Consider the following 23,425-nt stretch of genomic DNA (forward strand, 5'->3'; position numbering starts at 1 on the left):
ACAAGTGTGCACCACCACACCTGGCTTACCATCCTCACTTTAAAAAAAAATAGAAAGTGGTTTTTAACTGTTTATTTTCATTATGGAATCCTTAGAGGATCTAGGTAAAGCTAAGGACTCTCTCTCTCTCACCAGATGTGAGTATACATTTTGGTCATGTACATCTCATGAAATGAAACATTTCAGGGGTTTCAGAGCCTTAAAGCCTGAGTCTCTAGAGGGATCAAAGGACCTCAAGCAAAGGCCTCTTGAATAATGGTCTAAGTCAATGCTTGTCCAATGCCACATGGCTGGCTAGTGGCAGGAAGAGCCTCCTAAATCTCTGTGGGGAGCTTTCTGAAAGACCCCGGAGACTATCATTGAGAGACACTTTTGGTAATCCATATTTGGGCTTAACCTAGCTGAACTTAAATCTCAAAATAAGATCTTGCCTGTGAATCTTTGAAAGTCAAATAAGAAGTGAAGATCTAAATTGACGTGTCCAATCTAAAAATATGTATTAACCGCCTACTATGTAGATGAGTTCTCTAAACACAGGATAAAGCAGCCAGAGACCAGCCCTGCCCTTGGGACATCTGTGGTCTAACCAGGGAGACAGAAAGGGAACAAGTACTAATTATTACAAGTTGCTGCTTAATGAGCATTATAAAGGTTATCTTGAACTCTTTTGGAGAAACTGTGCTAAATAAATGATTAACTTTAATACTATAAATAGTGTTAAACCCTCATGTTGATGAATAATTAAAGGTGCTTCCATTATAGAAACTCGAAGCTCAGGGCACCTCCGTTTAGCTGTTCCTCCTCAGAGCGGCTGTCCCAGCTTGCAGCCACGGCTCTTGCCCATCCCTGTGGGTTTTTCCTGCAACACATGTGCTCCAGTTCCTGCTTTGCCTGTGGAAAAGATATGCGGGAGCAATTTGGAGCCCAAACCAGATACTCAAATTGGAGTCCTCCGTAAATATTTATAGTATCGGCCACACTCCCTTCTCACAATAGATGCCAGAGATAATCAGAAAAAATAATGAATTCAAACCAACCGTGTGTGACACTATGATAAATAGTTAGACGGTGCATTTGGGTAGGTCAGCTACGGAGTTGTGGGGAAGAGCCTGTGGCACCTTATTCTAGAGAAGATGTAACCAGTGTCGCTCTATTCTGAACGTGCAGGATGAAGCTGGGGAGAATGAAACATCCCATTTGGGGATTGAGCCAGTTTACAGTTAGATCAACCATTCCCACTGAGCTCCAAGGATGAGGGGTGGCAGACTGGCTGTGTTTGGAGTGAAGGGGTTTGCACTTGGCCAAGGTGTCTCCTCTTATACTTCTCGGGCATCTCTGACTCTTCCAGGTGGCTTTGCACCCAGGGAAAGCCATCCTCTGCCACTCTCTTGAAGACTTGAAGCCAATGGCGGTTACGTTAGAACTGTGCGTTTAGAGTTTTGCTGCCTGGCTTTTTTCCGGAGGACTTGAGGAGGCTTATGCATTAAGAGACAGTGCCCCAGCGAACACCAGAAGCTGGGACACCTCACAGAAGAGAAGAAGGTGGCATTGCTTTGAGGGACATGGCTGAGTAGGGCTTTGGACTTGGCAATGACCAGGGCCAGATGTTTTTAGCAGCAGAAGCCAAAAGGGAAATGGCTGGCTTGACACAGTGTCTGCTGTCTCCTAGGATAGAACATACCCATTCACCAACTGCATGGCTGAACGTGGTGGAGAAGCCCACAGCATGGCAAGGATTGCCAGTGACTGTCTGCAATGTGGTGGATGGTGACAAATTCTCATGCTCCCAGGAGAAGCCCAGGGGTGATTTCATTCTACTTCTGTCTCTTCAACAACTTGGACTCTCCACTTAACACCAAATTAGCACCTCTCTGTGGCCCAACTGTGAACTTTGTTGAACATTTGCTCCCAGAAGTTTCTGGTTCTGGGATCTCCAGGTAGGTCAAATCAGTAAAGGTCCACAGTCTTCTGAGATGCATACCTGGTCGGACGGGTGACCCATGACACCTGTCACAGGACGGAGTAGGAGTGAGCTCCTCTCAGGTTCTCAGCTGTGAAATGGAGATGGCCTCTCATCTTGGGAGGTGATAGGTGTCAATCATAGCACCTCGTGGCCCTCTGGCACAGAGGAGGTGCCCGGGAATTTCAGTATTTTTTCTCCGTGGCAGAGCAGGGTATTGTACACCATCATGAGGTAGAGGGTTCTGGGGAGGGTGGACTCTGAGCTTTGCCCCTCCCTTGCCGCAGTCATTTAAAGATAGAAGCAGTTCTTTCATTTGTAAAATGGTAGTATCAGCTATGCTTCTTTTTCAGTGTGGGGTAAGTGTGGAGGTTGTATGTGAAAGTAGATAAGAATTGAGTAACATACCTTTTTTTTCTGTATAGGGGATGAAACCCAGGGGCATTCTACCTCTGAGCTATACCTCCAGCCCTATGTTTTATACTTTATTTTGAAACAGGGTCTCAGTAAGTTGTGGAGGGCCTAAGCAGCTGGAGCTGGCCGTGAGCCTGCAATCTTCCTGTCTCAGCCGCCCAAGTACTGGGATTACAGGCATGTGCCGCCACGACCAGATCAAGTAACACACTTAGTACAGTACCTTCCACATACATAAGCACTCAGCAAACAGTTATTAGTGTGAATATTATTCATTTTGGCAACCATAATTGGGTTGAGATGCCAGGGCTGTGATCTTGGACCAGCTTAACAAGGGACACATAGCTCAATCCCTTCAGGTGGACACGGCTCTCAACAGCAGCTATGGAAACCCTTTCAAGATCAGCAAGAATGTTCCTTCAAATGATGCAGCCTCTTAACACAAGGTGTATTTTTAAGACCCAAATATTTCTTGAAAAATTACATGTTCAGGGTCTATTGCCCTTTCAACAATAGTTCACACGTCCCACAAGTGAGGTGTTTGATCCTATCTCCTCAGAAGGGCTGCGATGAGAAAATCACTTTCGCAGCCAGGAGTCAGCTGTGAGATCCACAGAGAGCAGAGAGAGGAAGCGGATCCGCAGGAGGGCGACCCCCTGATGCGGGATGAAACAGGAGCCCAGACAGGCTGGGCTCACCCACGCGTCTCACCAGGAGACCCTTGGAATTCTCTTTCTGCACATTTTCAGATCTCTGTTTCTTTCAAATACAGATCTGTGTTTCTGAGCCACAAACATCCTGAGACCATCCACTGGGCGCGATGTCATAGCTGCGTCTCTTGTTCTTGTCCTGTGGTCAGCTCACCGTGTGACTTGGGGCAAGTCCCTTGACCTCTCTGAACCCAGCGTCCTCGTCTACAAAAGGAGAGCTGGGCTAATTGATCAAGGTACTTTCCAGCTTTGATCTTCAGTGAGGATTATGTCTAGGAGGTGGCTTTTCTCAACATCGGGCTTGTGTCTCCCTCTGTGTGCGAGACTCCCTTTCACCTTGAGGCGGTCAAGCAGAGCTAGACACAAATCTCAAGCCTAGCCATCCAAGGAAATGGGGCACGTCTCTTATGATCACCAATTTCTTCCTCTGCAAAGTGGAAGACACCTTCTCCAACATCCTAGGCCACAGAAAGACCTAAACAAAATAGCATCTGAAGTTTCTGGCCCGGCCTTCTGCACCAGCCAGGCTTGCAGCCGGCAGCTCCCTTTTCTTCTAACACCTTCCTTCCTCAGCGTTCCTTCCCTTATAGGAACGCTGCCCCTCCCACCCCATTCCTGTAAAGCCCAGCCCTGGAAGGTGGGTATCACGAGAAGCCACCCTCCTGGGCCAGCCCTGTTTCTATCACCTGCCCCAAGCCAAGCCAAACGCCATCTCTAGTCCATGGACACTCAAGCAGGTAACGCAGACCTGGTGGCCGGCTGTGCACCTTGGGGGTGTTCTTTGCCTTCTTTCCTTTTAATACCATAAGGATGGAGCCACATTTAAGGGAGGAGGACACTGAGGCTTAGGGACATTCGGTAACTTACCTGTCGACGGTCAGCACATTGGGCAGACTCCATCCCCCCAGTGGACTCTGCGCTCCTGCCCACCACCCTGCTAATGCACTTCCGGCCTCAGGACACCCTGAGTGTGCGGGTGGGTTCAGTCAAAGCCCCTGCCAGGCAGGAAGGCGGAGGGCTGCCTGCAGAGGGCCAGGGCGGGTGGGCAGTGGAGTAGTGGTATCTTCCGGGTAGGGTGAGGCTGCTGCCTGCTGGTCCCCCTCTTGGCTCCATCTACCTTCATTCTGAGGCTGCCACCGGGCACAGGTGACTTCTCATTGGCAGAGACAGTGTGTGCCTGGAGGGGGCTGCAGGTTCTGATTGGCCACTTGCTCCGGCCATGCCAAGGGCTACGGAAAATGAGGCGTGAGGCTCATACCTAACAGCCTCCCGTGACCTGTGCTTGGAGCTGAGACTGGGATCATGGTCCCAGGTTGGGAAGCTGTCTCTGTGCGTGCGTGCGTGCATGCATGCGTGTGTATGCATGCGTGTGTGTGTGTGTGTGTGTGTGTGTGTGTGCTGTGTGTGTGTGCGTGTGTGTGTGTGTGTGTGTGTGTGTGTGGAGGGTCTGGAAATGATCGTGGCTCCTCTCAGCCTAAGAAGAACAGGAGAGAAGAAATGGGGAGTGGGTCCCATTAGCCCAGTGGCTGGAGAGCAGGTGGCAGCTGGTGTGAGTGAGCTGGCAGGACCCCGTCCAGGGGCTTGCTCCGTTAAGGGGATGCACCAGATTGGCTCCTTCCAGTGACCCTGCGCCCTCAGTGTGATTGGCCAGCCTGTGCCCATGGCCTAAGCAAGAGTTTTCATCCTGGACCTGTCCTCTCTTATTAGACTGTGCTGGGGTAGGGATCTAATGGCAATTAGATGTCTAGAATCTAGACATTTAGAGTCAGTTTTGCCTGGGTTTGAAGCCTAGTGTATAGGGTCAGCTGGGTGACTGGAGAAAGTTAAAGAAGAGGCCTATACCTCAGCTTCCTCACCTATACAATAGGCATAAAAGAGGACCTGCCTCTTAGGTTCCTCATGCACCAGGTGAGGGATGGAGAGCACTCAGGACCTGCAGGGGCACATGTTAGGTGCTCACTTAACATCATCCAGTGTTCAGAATTCTTATTGCCAGTGAATCAGTCTTGCCTCAACTTTCAGACATATCTTTGGGTCCCAACATTAATCCAATTCTGTGACTTTGCAGAAGTCTATAGACCCACACTCCCAGGTTCAACACTGCGTCATGCCACCCAAACAGAGGTCACTCAATGGCCATCATCAAGCTGCTTGCAGCCCCATGAGTTCCAAGCTCAGCCTCTTGCTGGTGAACTCACTCACCCTCTGCTGTAACCCTAGGAGGCAGGTGTTATTTTATCTTCCACCTCCCCAGTGTTGCAGCCTGAGGTAATGTGTCCAAGGTTAGAGAGCCAGTACCAGAGTTTCAGGCCAGGATTTGAAATAAAATCAAATCAGAGACCACTGAGTCACTAGGGATGTCCCTCTCCCATACAGCTGTGCAAACCTGAGCCCTCTCTTAGTCCCTCCGCACCCTCCTCTGGTGGGGGAGAGGGTTGAAGAAGGTTCCTGCAAAGGTTAAGGGGAAATTTTGTCCAAAGGTGGACACATAGGTCTCTGCAGAAGGGCTTAACGCCTCACTCAGCCTCAGCCTACAAGATAAAGCACATGTGCTTATATCATTCCTCGTGGTCAACTTGGATCCAACCCAAATGCCATATTCTGCCTCCAAATCCATAATTCAACATAATGGGAAGAAAATGTACAGTCTGTGTGCTGGATTGAATTGTGTCCCCCCAAAAGTACACGGAAGTCTTAACCCCTAACACCTGTGAATGCGACCTCCTTTTGGACATAGGGTTTTTGCAGACATTGAAGTCAGGATGAGGTTACAGGGGACCAGGGTGGTGCCTTGCAATGACGGATGTCCCTACAAGAAGAGGAGAATTTGGGCAGAGACATGGACGCACAGAGAAGAGGGCCCTGGAAGATGGGCAGAGATTGGGGTGATGCTGTTGCAAGCCAAGGCTGCAGAGGATTTCCAGAAGCCAGGCAGCAGCAGGGCCACTGACCCCTGGACCCTGGGGCTGCCCCACCCATACCTCGACCTCGATCTTCCGGCTTCCAGAAGGGTGGGAGAATACATTTCTGTTCTTGCTTACCACTCAGTTTGTGGTCATTTTTCTCAGCAACTAAGGCAATCTCCTAGAAGAGAAAAGCTGGGGTCACCATGGAAGCCATTTTACCTAAACCTATCAGGCAGGTGGGGAAACTGAGGCCCAGATACCAGTGAGCTCAGGGCAGAGGTGCAGTCACCTGCAGAAGACAGATGGCAGGTGGGTGCTCGCAGTCCTCTGTGAACAGGTTCGTGTTGAGTGTCACTAGCACAAGGGACCCATGTGGTGTGGGGCTGGGGGCCAAACCACACACCAATGCACCTCAGGCTTCCTGCCTGGGGCTTTGGCAAGGGTGCTGCGGGCTCCCCCTAGCAGGGACCGTCTTGGGACGACAGCCTGGGCTTTGCTGCAGGCTGTGTTCAGAACCTTTCTCAGACCCCTCTCCAGGGCAGACGGAGGCCAGTGATCAGAGCTGGTGCAAATGTCAGGCCGACTCTCTGGGCTCAGGTCTTCAGGCTGCGGGAGGCTGCACGCGTGAAAGCCTTCCATATGAAAACGGGCCGGGACAATGGTATTGACTCGGCACTTTTCTTTCCTAAGTTGAAATATTGAATATACCTGAAGTCTTAGCTATTGATCATTAGAAATCTTGAAGGGATTTTCCAATGCACCAAACACAGTGTCGATCACCTTCTGAGGCCACCTCCTCCCCACCCCCACCCAGCCAGGGGACTGAGAGGAGGTGTCCTGGCCAATTATCCTGCCCAGTGGTGCTACCTGGGGTCAGGCAGCTGCTGGCAGATTATGATCCTATAAGGAGCCTCCAAAACAAAGCCTTCTGCCCCATTGAGGGAAGGGTGCTTTGCAGCTTCATAGCTGACTATTTGGGGGAACCGAATTTGGCCACACAGAGGGTTGTTCCGTTTGCTCAACTCTAGAGGTGGGCGGCCCCTCCCCTGTGGCAATGGAGGGGCCAGCCTCCTTGGGATGAGTACCTCATCTTCTCCCTCATTCATGCACTTATGAATATTCATCAGTGTGTTAGAAAGTTTTCATTATTCATACACATGCATGAACTGTTCATTTGAAAAATCCACTGTGAGTAGTTCAATCTTTGCTTTTCTGTTACATTTTATCATCCTTTCAAACTATTATGAATTGTTTTTTTTAGAAACCCTATTGAAATATGAAATTAATACTATTTCCCTCCTAATAAAGATGACGGCGAATTCAGTAATTGGCCTTAGAACCAGAAATGATTAAGTTTAAATTGCTGTGAGGACTATAATCAGAGAATTGTCTGTGCTGAGTATGCAAAGGGCTGGGGGTAGTCGCAGAAGCTTTCTTCCTGGAATACAGTGAGTTTGAGGAACAGAGGTTCATGGTGGAACCCTGACCGGCTTTACCTCTCTCTTCTCTAAATTTTACACACACACACACACACACACACACACACACACACGCATGCACACACACAAAAAAGAAAGGAAGAAAAAAAGACAAGGAAGGAAGGAAGGAAGGAAAGAAGGAAGGAAGGAAGTTATCTTTCCTTTCACCTTAGTAGATTTTGCAGACCTGACACACTGTGAACTCCAGGGTACGGCTAGGTGTTCTACATGGCAGGGCTTAGGGTGAGCTGGACCTTCGCAGGTGAGGAGGAGCGGTCTCTGGTCCTACCAGAGCATATGTTGGAGATAGGATCGTTTTCAGTAGAGGGGAGATGCTGAATTTCCAAAGCAGAGATCTGGGGGAATCTTCCAAAAACACAGACATCACAGGGAATGCTTCTTTCAATGACCCCCTGGGAAAAGAGAATCAATCATCGTGATTGAACTGATTAAATTTTGAGCAAAACAAGTATTTGAGTGGGGTCTGGGTCTCCCCCATGACTGCCAGTTGCCTGTTTTCCCCGCTTGCACACAGTAGGTCAGCCCCTGAGTTCCCTACAGGACTTAAGACGGAGAAGTCCAAGATGGAAGTTTCCACAATTACCGTGGCTCTTTCCATATCCTTCTGCTTCTCGCTCTCTGTCTCCCACTCCCACAAGGCAGGTGACAGCTTTATAAGAATGTACACTTGGCCCTTTTCCAAGGAGAGCAAGGAGGAGGCCCCAGAGAGAAACTGAGACCCTGGTAGTGGTGATGAAGACCAGGCTGAATCCAGCCATCTGCCCCCAACTCCAACATATGCTCTGGTAGGACCAGAGACCGCTCCTCCTCACCTGTGAAGGTCCAGCTCACCCTAAGCCCCGCCGTGTAGAACACCTAGCCCTACCCTGGAGTTCACAGTGTGTCAGGTCTGCAAAATCTACTAAGGTGAAGGGAAAGAGCCTCCAAGGGTGTACAGGAGCAAAGGAGAGAAGCAGCATCGTTCCACCCACACATATGTGCTGCACCCTAGAGGCCCTCTGGACAGTGGGCCACACACCTGGACCCCAGAGCTCAGCGCCTTCTCTCCTTACCTGCACTGCCCTCCTTCCTGTCCCCCTGCCCCGCATCGCCATAGCTGCCTTGCCTCAGCTAAGAGCCTGCACAGCTACCTCCCGCCTCCACAGGATGCTTCCACACATTTATTTTTTTCAAACCTACTCATTTATTTTCTATCTTAATCAATATCTTTTGCTATTATAATAATTATTAGTGCATTTTAAATGTACAAAATAATGGGTTTCCTTGTGATACTTTCATACATGTGTGTAATGTAGTTTGGCCATATCTACTCTCCCCGCAAACTTCTCTTGCCCTCCTCTCCCCTTTCCCTGGGAGTTCCCCTTCCCTACTAGTCTCTCTTCTACTTTCATGAGGTCATTATTTTCCTTCTAGATTATATGAAGGAAAGAAAATATGCAATACTTTTGTCTTTCTGAGTCTGGTTTATTTCGCATAACACAATGATCTCCAAATTCATCCATCTTCCTGGAAATGACATGGTTTCGATCTTTTTTATGGTTGAGTGACACTCCATTGTGCATACATTCCACATTTCCTTTATTAGTTCATCCTCTGATGGGTGCATAGGCTGAGCCCATGATTTAGCCATTGTGAATAAGGGCTCCATAAACATGTGTATGTAGGTATCTCTATTGTAAGCTGACTTTGATTCCTTTGGGTATATATACCTTGGAGTGGTATATCTGGATTATATGGTAGTTCTATTTTTGGCTTTTTGAGGAATCCCTCTACTGATTTCTGTAGTGATTGCATCATGGGCAACATGATAACTTCTGTGGGTTCTTGGCTTTCAGGGCAAAAAGATTTTCAACACTTGCTGGTCAGAGATAAAGGCAGGGGTTTCAATTCAAGTAAAGTTAGGATACACATTCAGGATAAATTCTGGCCATAAGAGTGGCCCAGGGAAAGAGACCAAGAGCTGCAAAACGCTGCCCAGAGTGTCCACGAGCTGGCCCCAAAATGGCCAAAATGGCCCCAGGATGGCTTCAAAATAGCAAAGAACTCCTCAGAGCACTACTTTTTGGTATTGTTTACTAGAGAGGGGTTGGCCAGGTCACATGGGATGGAGGCCTGTTCTTTGATGCTTTCTGATTCATAAATGGTGAAAATTCCTTTGGGCCAGGACTCCTCAGGAGCGGAGACAGGGAGTCTGGGCTATTGAGGGTGCAGGGCTTTTTAAATTAAAAAGTGTGGGGTTTTTTTGGGGGGGATATTCCTGGAGGGAATCACCCCGGGAATTTCAAGCCAGCCCAATTTGATTTAAAGGTATGGGCCTACCTAGTTTTTTAAGAATAACCAAGCTCTGTTAAACTGAAGATTTCAGATTTTAAAACCATTTCCCAATGTGTCTCCTTTCTGCCTAAAATTTTATTTCTTCTTTTCTACTTCATTAGTCGGACTAGTTTACATTCAAACTAATCATGCCTGAGTGTTCTTACCTCTCCTCCCATCCTCACCAGCATTAGTTATTTTCTGTTTTCTTGGCAGTAGCCTTTCTAACTGGGGTGAGACGGAATCTCAGTGTAGTCTTGATTTGCATTTCCCTGATGGCTAACAGCACTGAGCATTATTTAATACATCGATTGGTCATTTGTACTTCTTTTGAGAAGTCTCTGTTCAGCTCATCTGCTGACTAGATTACTTGTTCTTTGGGTGTTATAATTTTGGGGTTCTTTGTTTATTCTGGATATGAATCCTCTGTCAGATGAGTAACCGGTGAGCTTTTTCTTCCACTTTATGGTTTTTCTTCACTTTGTTGTTTTCTTTGCTGTTCAGAAGCTTTTTAATTTGCTGTAACCACATCTGTCAGTTCTTACTATGACTTCCTGAGCTACTGAAGTGCTGTTCAGGAAATCGTTGCCTTTACCAATATCTTGAAGTGTTTCTCCTGATTTCCTCTGGTAGTTTTCAGAGTTTCAGGGCTTAACATTATTTATCCATATTTTAAATTCTTCACATCATCTCGCTTATTCTTAACAGTAAAGCTTTTGATCCATTTGGAGCTGAGTTTTGTATAGTTTGAGAGAGAGGGATCTAGTTTCAGTCTTTGACATCCAGTTTCTCCAGGCAAGATTTGTTGAAACTGTCTTTTCTCTTATGTATGTTTTTGGTTCCTTTGTCAATTAACAGATGGCTGTAGATGTGTGGATTTAGTCTTGGTTTCTCTATAATAATGCATTGGTCTGTGTCCCGTTTTTATGCCAATACCACACCGTTTTTTTTACAGTGGACCTATACTATATTTTGAAGTCAAGTACTATGGTACCTCCTGTGTTTTTTGCTTGGGACAAATTTTTATTGAGCACTTATTAGGTATTGTACTAGGGAGACTATTCAGAATTTAAAGAGTGAATAAAGAGATTGTATGAAAAAAAGGAAACAGGATAAACGGGAAAGGGGTATGGGTACTGTACATGGATGGTTAGGAAGAAGACGTCTTTTAGAAGGTGATATTGGGTCTGAGAAAATGGGAAGCAGTCAGCTATGCAAGAAACAGAGAACAAAGTTCCAGGCAGGAGGAATGGCAAGTCCAAGGACTGCAAATTAGCTGTAGTTTCACATGGCAGTTGAATCCTGTAATTAAGGGAGTAGGGAGCGGGCAGTGAGGTAAGACTGGACCCAGGCTCTGCAGTGCCTTGTGGGCCGTGGCACGGTGACAAGATGTTAGTCTAAGAGCAATAAATAGCCGCTAATGTTGGAAGAGGGGTGACATCATTGAATTGGTCTAATATAAGTGCCTTCCAGTACAGGACTTCCCTTTGTCATTGTCTCTTCCAAATGCTGATTTTTTTTTTTTTTTTTTTTGTCTAAGGTTAGACCAAGAGAGAAAGTGAAAACTCTGCTAATGAGTCCATGGAAGTAGATGTAGATACCTGAGTCCTGTTTTACAAATGAGGGATGCTTTGAAATGCCTCAGAAAAATTCCCAGCCCATTCCTGGCTCTTTAGGGCTGCTTTCAGCTCACTGGAGCTGTAATGAAGGTGGTCCTTATCAGTCTGAGCTTGAGCTGCCTTAATTAGACCCAGATTCCCTATCTTTAAATTGGTCTTACATCAAAGCTAGAGTTATAATTGCAGGTGATGTATTTGCGAGTTGCATTGTTATGTAGAATACGGCTGCCAGCAGGTTGTGTTGGGATTATTGAAAAGCAATTTGCAAGAGAGGTCTATGGGGGAAAGGTAGTTCACCTCACTAAGCCTAAAGAAAAAAAAAAAAAAAGACAGAGAGAAATAGATAGCTGGAGGTCTTGGAAAAACATGTTTAACTAGAGGTATTTAATAAAAAAAAAGCTTTCAATATTTTACCAGTTCTATTATTTATCCACATCTGGCTAGAGGCCACTCCTGGCTCTGAGACACGTGGCCCTAAAGGTTCATGGTGTTAGAGGTCATTACTGGTCTGCATTTGTTATGGCCAAAGGATTGGCTTGCTGGAGTCAAAAGAGATTATCGGGAAAGCTCAGGCAGATGGAGGCAATTGCCCAGCCAGGTACCAATTCCCTGCTCTGAGTTGTGGAACCCGTGATTTTAGGCTTACAAGTGCTCACAGAAGGCACTCATCTTAGGCTGATTCTATAACTTGACTCTTGTAAACGGTGCTACCACGGAGATGGGAGGACAAGCATCTCTTTGACAGAATGATTTCTAATCTTTTGGGTGAATACCCCAATGTGTGATGCGATGACATGGGTGAGGTTGGAAAACATTCTGCTGAGTGAAATGAGCCGGGCTCAGAAGGACAAATACTGAGCTTCTTACTTATTTGTGTAAGTTGAAGCAAACAAAAAAATGGACCTCCAAGCAGCAGAGTCGAATGGTGGTTACCAGCGGCTGAGGATAGGGAAACGAGGTGAGGGTGATGGTCAAGGGTACGGAGCTTCAGTCAGACAAAAGGAATAAGGTGTCATTCTCTTTGCAAAGCCCCGATAGACACATATTTGCTTAGTCTCTTTTTTCCCAAATGTCATTGTTTCTGGAGCCATTTGCAAGTGTGAAATAGGTTCACACAGCCACTCTGATGTTGGGGTGGTCCAGAACTCTGTGATGTCTGCAACTGTGTCTGCAGTTCACCCTAACGACTGGTCACTGCAGTGGGCCCGAGGGTAAGGGTAGGGGCCGTCAAAGGTTTGGAAACAGCCACTGTGTCAGCAGACGTTTTCACTTCCCACTGTCTGTTCTGGTGGTGAACAGCCTTGGCCTCTGAGGAGGTGTGCAACCTCTCGCCTCTTAAATTGAGATAATGTCCCCAAGCCAGAAGGCAGCTTGGTCTCCAAAGGGCTTAGGCTCGGGGAAAAAGGTCAAGGCAGTCACCAAGGACAGGGAGTCCAGGCCTTCCCTGCCGAACACATGCACTTTTCTAATCAAACTGGCTCATATGATTCCAATTATTTTCTCATCCTCTCTGAGGGCAGTGGGCCATGGGGTAGGCTGATGACCTGTGAAATTTCAATTTTAAAAAATGAAACTGGCTTTGATTTATTAAAAAGTCAGCCCAATCCTCTGGTTCTGTGCAGATGCAGAGAGGACAAGAAGAGCTGCCAAAAGACGGGGTCACATCTGATGACCGCATCCCCCATCCCCAGCCTTGGCGGCCCCACAGCCAACCCTCCCTGCCCAGGACACAGGGAGCACTGGCCTGTGGCTCCATAGAGAAGTGGCCTGCAGCCCCAGAGCTGAGCTTTTGCTCCTAATGAGGCAGTGCAAGCCGGGTGGGACCGTGCAGGGCTGGCTGGGCCCCTACGGCTGTGGGCCTGCAGGGTGGGAGGGCCAGCTGCACTGTGGCCCCCACCTTGGCTCGTTCCTGGTTGACATTGTTCAGTGTGGTGTGTGTAGGAGCTGGGAGTTCATTCTGGACTTCTGGCCCAGCGTGCAGGCCAAGGAGAAAGCACCAGAACCCAGAGCAGCTCCCTGGCTGGAACACTCCAGTTTGTTTTCTGAGACTCCAGTGTTGACTCACCTCTGAGGCAGCCTACATGGCCCTTGTCTTTCTTAGGACATGACTCAGTCATTGGAATGGGATGGACTGGGCGTACGTGTGGATGGATCTTAAAAACTTGAGCCTGACTTAAAAGAAGAAAAGAAAAAGAAGATAAACTGGACGAGTTAGATGAGGTACTAAGGTATAGCTCAGCAAAGAGCACGCTCTGGAAGCAGCAACGCGTGGAAACAAAGAGATCCCGTGAATCAGGAGCCGCTGGGAGGAGAGGCTGGTGATAGGCTTGAAGAGACGGAATTACACTCAAGAATGGCTGAATCAATCCATCCCTGATAGAAATGTGCCCTGAGCTGAAGGGTATTATGAATGCAACCCCTGGGACCCAGTGTAAAGAAATCATGAAAAAGCATGTTGTTTTGACAATCTTTTAGACTAGACCTGAGCAGCTGAGTAATGTCAAAGCGGAGGTGACCAGCTCAGCCTGGGTTCTCCCTGCTCAGGAGCTGCAGTGTATCCAGACCTGGAAAGCCAGAGGAAGCCCAGGGCCATGCTCCCAGGCCAGCACCTTCTAGAGGGCAAACGTAGCATGAAGGGGGCTGCTCTCCCTTCCCCGACCGTTGCCTTCCACCCTGCCTTCTGACATGAGCTGCTCCGGCGCCAGCTGCAGACTGGGCTCCAGTTGGATTAGCTGTGGGATGAGGGCAGAGCCAGCGCCTGCCTCCCGAGGCTTCGGCTACAATGAGCGTGGACGCGCACGGCCCGCTCTCAGCAGAGTGCTGGGTTTCCGTGACTGCTAAGGTCTCACCACCGATCGTGGTAATGACATTTGCTAAGGAGAATGATGCAATTTTAACCATCATGACAACGATAATAAACCTTGCCACAGGGGGCGTTTTTCAAGTTCTCCTGTAAATCTTTGCTCAGAAGGCCCATTTCTTTGAGTTATTCCAAAGACCTTGGTGTCTGGCCAGACAACGTGATATTAATGAAGTCACCTAAGCCTTCTAAGATTCTGGAAGACAGAATATCCTTTGTCTTCTTTTAACTCTCTTGAGAACCTACAGGGCTGGGGCCACAGTGGTGGAAGCCCCAGCAGCCATGATACAGAGCCAGGGACCTGTGGCCAGAGCCTTAGCAAAAGGAGGAGGCTGTGAGAGAGAGGAGCCATTGCGTTTGTGGAGGGTGAGCTAAGGTTAGCTGGGGGCCCATGCACCTACTCTTGCCCACTGTCTTTTACGATTCTCCTGGAGTTCAAGTCTCTAAAGTGCTTTACGACTTCTGATCTCATTTGAGACTTCTGACTCTCCTGAGAAGCAGAGCTCCCAGCGGGCAGATAGAAAGACTGAAGCCCAGAGTGTTCTAAGACCAGGAAGAATATTAGTTTAGACCTGGGCCCAGGACTCAGGCACACTGAATCCCAGTCCAGAGCACTATGCAGTCATAATGATGAGAATGATAGTGGGGATTACTAATCACAGGTACCCATACGAGCCAGGCACTTTTTCCTAAAGGGTCTTATATTTTATGTAATCTTTACAACAGAATTATGATACAGTGCAGTCATTGTCCTCCTCTCATAAATGAAATAGTTAGGGTGCAGAGAGTCTAAGTAATCTACCTAAGATTGCACAGCCTGGAAGCAGGGAGGAAGGACATGAACATGGGTGTGTAGTACTCCTCTAACCACCTCTTGCCACTCTGCTACTGCTTTAAGCACCAGTCTCCACTGCTAGGGACCATGGGGGGGGGAAGCTTCCATAGATTCAGGGCAGGTTAGCACCCACCCCGTAGCCCCAAATTTCATGTTTTGAGGGTATGAAGGAAAGGAAGGCTATAGTTTCTATAGCAAAGAATTTGGAGACCTGGGCCACCTCTCTGAGCCACAGAACCAGAGCTGCCCATGTAGCATCCAGGGGAAACTAACACAAAAGGAGGATAGGGGTAGCCACGGAGGAATAGGTGGGCAACGTGTGTGTAAGCAGGTGGTCCACGCACGTGTCTCAGGCTGCAGAAAATCCCCTAAAATTATATATAAATAAGGAACCTCTGAGTTCCTCCCATTCTAGGAACCAGGAGCTTTCAGCACAGTTTCCAACAGGTTCATGAATTCAAAGCATTGAGTCCAGAGGAGCCTCACTCTGAATGTAAAGGTGAATCTCCACCAAGAGAATTCAGGATTGAGTATCAGGACTGAGTGTGTCTTGACCCTGCACTTGATACCCATTTACTCCTTAATTTTGCTGTTTTCTCTTTCCTCCCCATCATCCTGGAACGCAGAGAGAGGGCAGAGATGCAGTCCCTGCAAAACTATGATGAGAGCTAGATGCCCACATCTAAGAACAGGTGGTTCACGAGGGTCTGGGAGGTGGCAGGGGTGACGGAGGGTCCCTCTCCTTACCATATTCATGCCCCTGTCCTCCTCAATCTCATTACCAGAGCCTCTCTTCATTCTCACTGATGGATGGATGATCTCTAAACTTAGTTTTACCAACTTCAGAAACACCCCTGCTCTATAAAACAGCCACAGAATCTCAAGTCCTGGCTTGTGAGGCCTTGCAAAATGCAGGCCACCAACTCTTGTTTTAGTTTGAAAATTATCACACCAGTCAGTGGTTCCAAAATCCTGTGAAGTCATGAACCTGTTTGAATGCTGAAAGCTATAGACCTAGTTTCTGGAGTGGAAGTAGCTCAAAGACTCACAAATTACACATAATATTAAGGGATTTTCCAACCCCCCATCCCAAGACCCATGCATGAGCCATCTCCTCATACACACATTTGCTCCTCAGTTTCTCTGTTGCTACCACCGTTTTCTTTTTGTATTGGTTTCGCTGGCACTCTAAATGTGATGCTCTAATGGCCCGCTCACAGAGTCAGTTCTGTGGCACATACTTGATATTACCAAACTGACCAGCCTGAAGCTATTTTTCTTGGGGTGGTTGTGGTAGGAATCATAGGGGGACTTCTAAATTTTCTTTTACTTCGACACCTCTGCCTTTGTAAACAAGAGAAAAATGGAACTATACACTCAAGAGACTTCTGTTCTTCTACCTTCTAAAACTAGAGGGGCTGGGGGATGACTGAAATAAAAGCTTTAATGTAGCATCAGCCCTGGAGATCCTACTAGGATCCTCACGGTCATTTTGAGGGCAGAGCCAAGCAACATATATTTTCTATATCATTGTTTCTCAGAGACAGGGAAAGGCCTGGTAGTCACTGTCCCTGTTCCCCATTCCTACTTTTCTTTTTTGGGAGGAGGGTTTGATAGTTTATATCACCCTTTTATTTTTTTAACACTCTTATATAAGTTTATTCTAGGCATCTCTTCTAAGTACCAGAAAGCCAATTTGGGGTTATTTTTAATCCAATCTGAAAGTCTTTGTCCTTCAAAATGAAGCTTTGATCCATTCACATTTATTGTGATCACTCAGCTGCTTGGATTCATTCAAGCCATTTCCTTTTGTGTTGTTTCATTTGTGAAATATTTATGTCTTTCCAACTTACTTTGCATCAAATATCAGGGATGAGAGAAAATACTGTGTTTTCTTTTAATTTCATGTAGAGTCTATACATGGACACTTCTCTGATTCCTTTAGAAATTCTGTTCTTTGTGTTTGGAGTCTTCCAATATTTTTGTTTCCCTGAGGCTGACACATAAATTTAGGAAGGAAAAGTCTGGGATCTGAGCAAAGAAGAGGTTGGGATATTGCTTTCCTTTGTCTTCCTGACCACATGGAAGAAGGGAAGAATGGAAGAAGGAAGGGGATAAAATTAGAGAAGGCAAGAAGCAGAGGAAGTAGTCCCAGCTGGCTATACGACAGGGGCAGATATACCTTCATTCTCAACCATAGAATTGATTTGCCACTTGGAGACCCTACTTTGGTGGCAAAGAGATGCTAGCCTTCAGAGTCTTTAGGACTGGTATTAGAGTTGGCTTCCTCTCTGCTCCACCTAAACTCTCAAGACTATTCTTTCCCATAGCTGTGGCTAATGACCAGCACTTGAAAGCCAACTCCAGAGTCTCCAGATGGCAGCAATTGCTCTTGGTTTCCAGAACATCCGGCCAGCCCACCCTCTACCAGCTTCTCTGGTGGCTAAGCCACTAGACCAGTGGCCACACATTTACCCTCCACTTGGCCCAGATCTGCAAACAAGTGGCCAGAACTGTGTTGAACACATGGTGTGTGGATGTGTGGCCCAGCCGAAAGCTCTTAAAGAAGAGGACACAACCCTTAACGAGCAGCTGCAAATCATTCCCTTCTTGTGCCTCCCAGCCAGAGGTCAAAATTTTCACAGTTCTTTCAGTGGAAGAGATGTATCCCAGCCCCTGTGCTTCCTGATAGCCTGGGAGAGCTGTGCACACAGGGACAAAGGCTTCGACAGCCAGCCAGAAGCAGCAGTGCCGGGTGTCAGTCACTGAGCCTGCTCAGGTTGAAGACACCCAGGCCAGGCCCGCCAGCCTGGGACCTGGGGTGGCCTCACGCTTTGTTCAGATGGCCCTAGTGACCGACTGAGGCAGTGGCCTGCTGCAGGCTGTCTTGGACAGGGCACAGGACACACACAGGCTGGAACTGGGTGATCCTTGGAGGTCTCCACACTGGCCACAGTGGGGTCATGCTGAGGCCGGGGCCCTGGGTGATGTTCAACTCAAGCATCTTCTAGAGAGATAGGAGCCTCCGCTAGGGTGACTGTGAGTGCCCGGCAGTGTCCAGACAGTCCCTGGTCTTTAGAGCACAGCATGGCATAGGGATTAGAGACTTACATATAGTTACCAGTAAACAACAGGAGGGCATTGGCCAAGGGAGCAGCCCTGCAGGAGAGGCCAGCGGGCGTTGTAAGTCAGGAAGCACCCGGCAGGCTCAGGACTTCTTTTTCCACTTGTAAATTTACATCTATAAGGTTTTGTGAATATTGAATAAGGTGATACCTGAATTTAGAGAGGATGTTGAAAGATTGTTCAATTCAAGACAATATGTGAACAAGAGCCGAGGGCTTTGGTGTGGAAAGGATACATCATGGTGTTTATGTACAGTGATTTCACCATTATATTACACTGGGCAGGGTATACAGTAAGCACTCAATAAAGGAATTAGAGTTAGTTTTATTCTTAGAATATATATATATATATATATATATATATATATATATAGTGTGGTACTGGGGATGGAACCCAGGGGCTTTCTACCTTCAGGCTCCACTCCCAGACCTACTTTATATTTTATTTGGAAACAGGGTCTCACTAAGTTGCTGAGAGCCTCACTAAGTAGCTGAGGCTGGCTTCGAACCTGTGCAATCCTCCTGTGTCAGCTTCCCAAGCGCAGGGATTACAAGCGTGCACCACCATGCCCGGCTGAAGATGTGTTTTAAGACTCTAAGGCCTCTAAGAAAGCAGAAATAAAGAAAATGTGTAAAGGGAGAGAAAAAGGGCACAAATATAATAAAAATGATAGGCCCAGAATTGTTTATTTTGTTTTGATTTGGCAGATTGTGGGAAAGACTTTGATTCATTCAATAAATATTAAGTTGCTATTACCCAGGCAGCCTAGGATACAATGGTGAACTAGGCGGAAGTAATCCCTGTTCTCACTCTCCATTGTGGAGGAAGAATTTAGGGAGGGTGTTGAGATATTCTTAATGATCCAAGACAATATATTTTTGTGGCACTGGAGAATTGAGCCCAGGGTCTCATCCATGCTAGGAAGGTGCTCGATCACTTCCCAGACCACATTTATGTCAAAGGTGAGGACTTTGGTGTGGAGGAGGCCCATCAAGAGTCTAATGTTCATCTGCGTGTTTTTTTTTTTTATCAACATCTATTTTTGAAAGTCTTGGTTTTAGGACTTCATTCTCAGAAGTTACATCATACAGAATGGTCTACAGAATCAACCAATATCTTAGGACTTTCTGAAACTCCTGTCAAGTCATACAACCCTGAACATAAATCATCACTTAATGTGGAGGGCGCTCAGCCTGCAGAGTGGTGGTCAATGAGGCCAACTCCCCAGCCTGCATTTGTTCACCCCTATTGAGCGGCAGTAGTGCTGTTTTGTGCTTTAACCAGGGGTCAGGGATGAGTCCATCTCTCTGGACAATGACAGGTTCAGGAGTGAGTGTGACTCAATAGAAGACAAACAACATGAGACCAGATTGGCTGGAGGCTTTTGAGAAATCTTCTCCTCTTTATTCACCCTCTTTCTCCTTCTCTTCTTCCTCATCCTCCTCCTTCTTTCTTTCTTCTCCTCTTCATCCTTCCTCTCCTCCTCTGCTTCCTTCTTTTTCTTTCCTCCTCTTTTTCTTCCTCCTCCTCCTTCTCTCTTTCATCTCCTCCTTCGCCTGCTCCTTGTCTTCCAGGGTCTTGCACAAAGTCTATCCTTAATGACAGGCTTCCAGAAAGTGTCTCCTGATGGACACTGGTTGCCATTGCCAGCTGTACTACAACCATGAAGGAACTCGCCTTAGGATAGTGTCAGGTTCATGGACACCAGAGTGGAGAGATGGGCCCTTGATGAGGTAGTTGATAGTCCTGTACTGACTTGGAATCCCAGCGGCCTCTGAATTTTTCTGCACTGGCGGTGTAATACATTCCCAAGTGCTGAAGCCAGTTTGAATGGAGCTTTCTATTGCTTTCAGTTTAACATGTCCCAACAGAGGCATTTGATAAAACAGAACCTGGAACTTGTTTAAGGGGTTCCACCTCCACTGGCTTCGTCAGGGCTTTGGTCCTCCACAGAAGAAACGTGTAAACAAATCCCTGCTCATCCAACAGCCTGTAAGATGCTCCCAGGAAGCTCAGTCTTGTGTGGATGGAGTTCTACTGGAAACACATACATGGTGATATCAGCCTTTTTGATTAAGTCAGGCTTAATAATATCAAGTGCTTTGCTAGAGTCTGCTGTGCACACGTGTATCCGAGACTTGTTGGGGTAGTTCATGTAATTTGTTCGATCTTCTCAACACCCATATGGGTTGAATCCTACCGTTCTTTACATTTTACAACTGAATAAGCTGAGACTCAGAGACATTAAGTAATTTGTACAAAGACACACAGCTAATAAGTGGCTGAAACTAGATTCACATCTAGGTTTGGCTTTGGAGACTGTACCATCAGCTGCCTTGCCCTTGAGATGGGGTCTGTGACCCACAAATGAAAAGCGTGTAGGGGGAGTTGCAGAAATGTTTAATTATAATAGAACTCACTTGAAATAAACCAGGAAAAGCACACCTTTAGGCTTACATCAGTCTCCAGGGAAGACGCTGCGGCTTTGAAGCATTAGGAACATTAATTCCTGGGCAGTTAATGTAGCTATGTTGCTATTACCTCATCTCGCCATAATCTCATCTCTCCTTTTCTCTATAATCATCTTTTTCTGTCTATGTAAAAGACAAATGAGACAGCAATCAACCATATCAGACAAATTCTGCAGCCCCAGGTCACATTACTTTGCTAAGTCTATGTTTTTACCCACTACTCAGGCAGAAAGAAAGCTCAGAAGTGAAGGGCCCTGTGAGCTTCCTGCTTTTCTTCCCAATGATTCAGGCTCACCCCACCTTTTTAATTTTGCAGAACATTTCTATTGCATCTCCAATTTCCCATGGCGTGCTAGCAGACCAGTTAATGGAATGAAGACTTGTGGGGATGAGGAGGTGCCTGACTGGCCACCATGGTGGCCGCAGGTGCTCGGGAAGGTGGGCCAATGGGAGATTCTTCTTGAAATAAGCCTGACAAGTTACTGCTGGCCCAAAACTAGGGCCTCATCTCCCTCAGCTCGGCCCCAGGTCACCAAAAGGAAATGTATTTAATTTTCAAATCCCTCCTGGAGCCAAAAAGAATTCCAACAAAACAGCCATAAACATTGAAAAAGTCTTGTTTGATTTAGGAAAACATTCCATTGGATTTAAAATGAAATATCCTGTGACTAATCTCATGTAAGACTGGGAACGGGGCTAACTGTTGAGTGTGGTGGTCAGCGAGGGGACTCCGGAGAGAGATGGCGCCCCTCCCCCACACCACTTTGGGAAAGGCAGTACATCAGCCAGGACTGAGTTCTCAAGTGAGGATTGTGCAGGGTTTGCTGTTTGATCCTCAGGACCCCCCTTTTCTCAATTTGTCATTGATTTCCCATCAAGAGAGTTTGTGCAACCGAATCCCCCATGCAATCCTGGCACTCTGTGAGCCAGTAAATAAAACCCAAATGTTAATTCTTATGAGCACAGCATTCCCTGCCAAGAAATGAATAATGCACTGTGAAAGAAACAGCATCGCGCATCCTTGGATGGGGGAGAAAGGAACAGAGGGGCAGAGCTGGGGAGCGGGGAGATTAGGAGGAGGGTCAAACCAGAAAGAGATGCAAGGGGAAGAGAAAGGAGACCTGATTTTGTTGTTGTTGTTGTTGTTGTTGTTGTTCTGGGGTTGAACTCAGAGGCATTCTACCTTCAAGCTACACCCCCAGACCTTGATTATGTTTTATTTTGAAACAGGGTCTTGCTGTGTTGATGAGGGTCTCACTAAGGCTGAGCCTGGCTTCAAACCTGCAATCCCTCTGTCTCAGCCTCTCAAGTACTGGGATTCCAGGCATGTGCCACCATGCCTGGTTCTAAATCAGCTTTTCAGCCCTTTGTCCAGTCTCCTTGACTTAAGCATGAATGCCTCTAACCAGGACCAGGCAGGAACGGTCATGGAGGATTGTTATTGGATCCCAAGGGACTGCACTGTGCAAAGCCCTTTCCATGTATGCGCCTTTTATCCTCATGGTGATCCATGAGGTGGGTTTTGCTGTTGTCCTTACTTGAAGCTCAGAGAAGTCAAGCCATTTGCTGCACATGACGGAGGAGTGATGAGGTGTGTGCTTGCTGCAGTTTGGGGGTGTCCCCAAGGGGCCGTGTGTGGAAGGTGGGCCTGGTGGGAGGTACTGGGTCATGGGGCGGAGCCTCGTGAATGGACTGATGCCTTTCTTGAGTGAAGTTTTTGCTATCCTAGGACTGGATTAGGTACTACGAGAGCAGGCTGTTATAAAACGAGGTGGCCCTATGTGTTTTGCGTCTTCTGCTGTGCCTGCTGCCCCTTCCATTTTCCACCATGAGTTAAAGCAGCCTGAGGTCCTCACCAGCAGCAGAGATGACACTGGCACCAGGCTCTTGGACTTCCCAAAACTGATGGCCGAATTCACTTTTATTCTTGGGAAGTCACCCAGTCTCAGGTATTCTAACAACAAAACAAAGACTAAGACAGTGCTGGTTACCAGAGTCTAGACTCATGTCCACTGTGCTCTCCTGACCCAGAGGGGATAAGATGAGGTGTGGCCAAGGTGAGCAACTCTCCCGGTCTGCTCAGGACGCATGGGACTCCCAGAACCCCGACAAGCTGGGAGGCACGTGGATGATGGACACTGAGTGCCCTCTGTAGGTGTTCATGGGGTATTTTCAGAAAAGCAAGGCTTATCACTCTGTGTATAAATAGCAGATGAATCAGTAATTGGTCTTGGTTTAGAGAAGACCATGGGCTCCCCTTAAACACACTCTCCTCGTATATGCAAATGAAGATGGCGGTGATGACACCAGCTATTGTTGCGTAAGTAGACCTAGTTTTCCCTTAAACAGTCTTCTAAACAAAGAGGAGAAGAAGCCATCTCCAATTCCAGTTACGGAAAGTCTCTAAGTGATTTGTGATTTCTATTTATTATTTATTAAGCAGCAGGCCCCTTTAAAGGTACGGCGGAAGCTTTCCATTTAACACTGGGCTAGTGTAAGGCAGAAGAAAGAATTCCTAAGCAAGGGCCCAGTTCCCATTTCTGGACCCCGCTTTCTAAGCTGGGACCCCTCACTTGTAAGTTGTGCTACTATCTAGCCGCTAGAGGAGTCCGTCAGCCTTGGAATCTACCCAGTAATAATAGTTCCTACACCAAACAAAGCCACATATTTATAAACAGCGTTCTCGTGTTTGTTGTCTGACTCAGGCTCCCG

The sequence above is a fragment of the Muscardinus avellanarius genome, assembly GCF_963383645.1.
Source record: "Muscardinus avellanarius genome assembly, chromosome: 4".
NCBI classification, from domain to species: Eukaryota; Metazoa; Chordata; class Mammalia; order Rodentia; family Gliridae; genus Muscardinus; species Muscardinus avellanarius.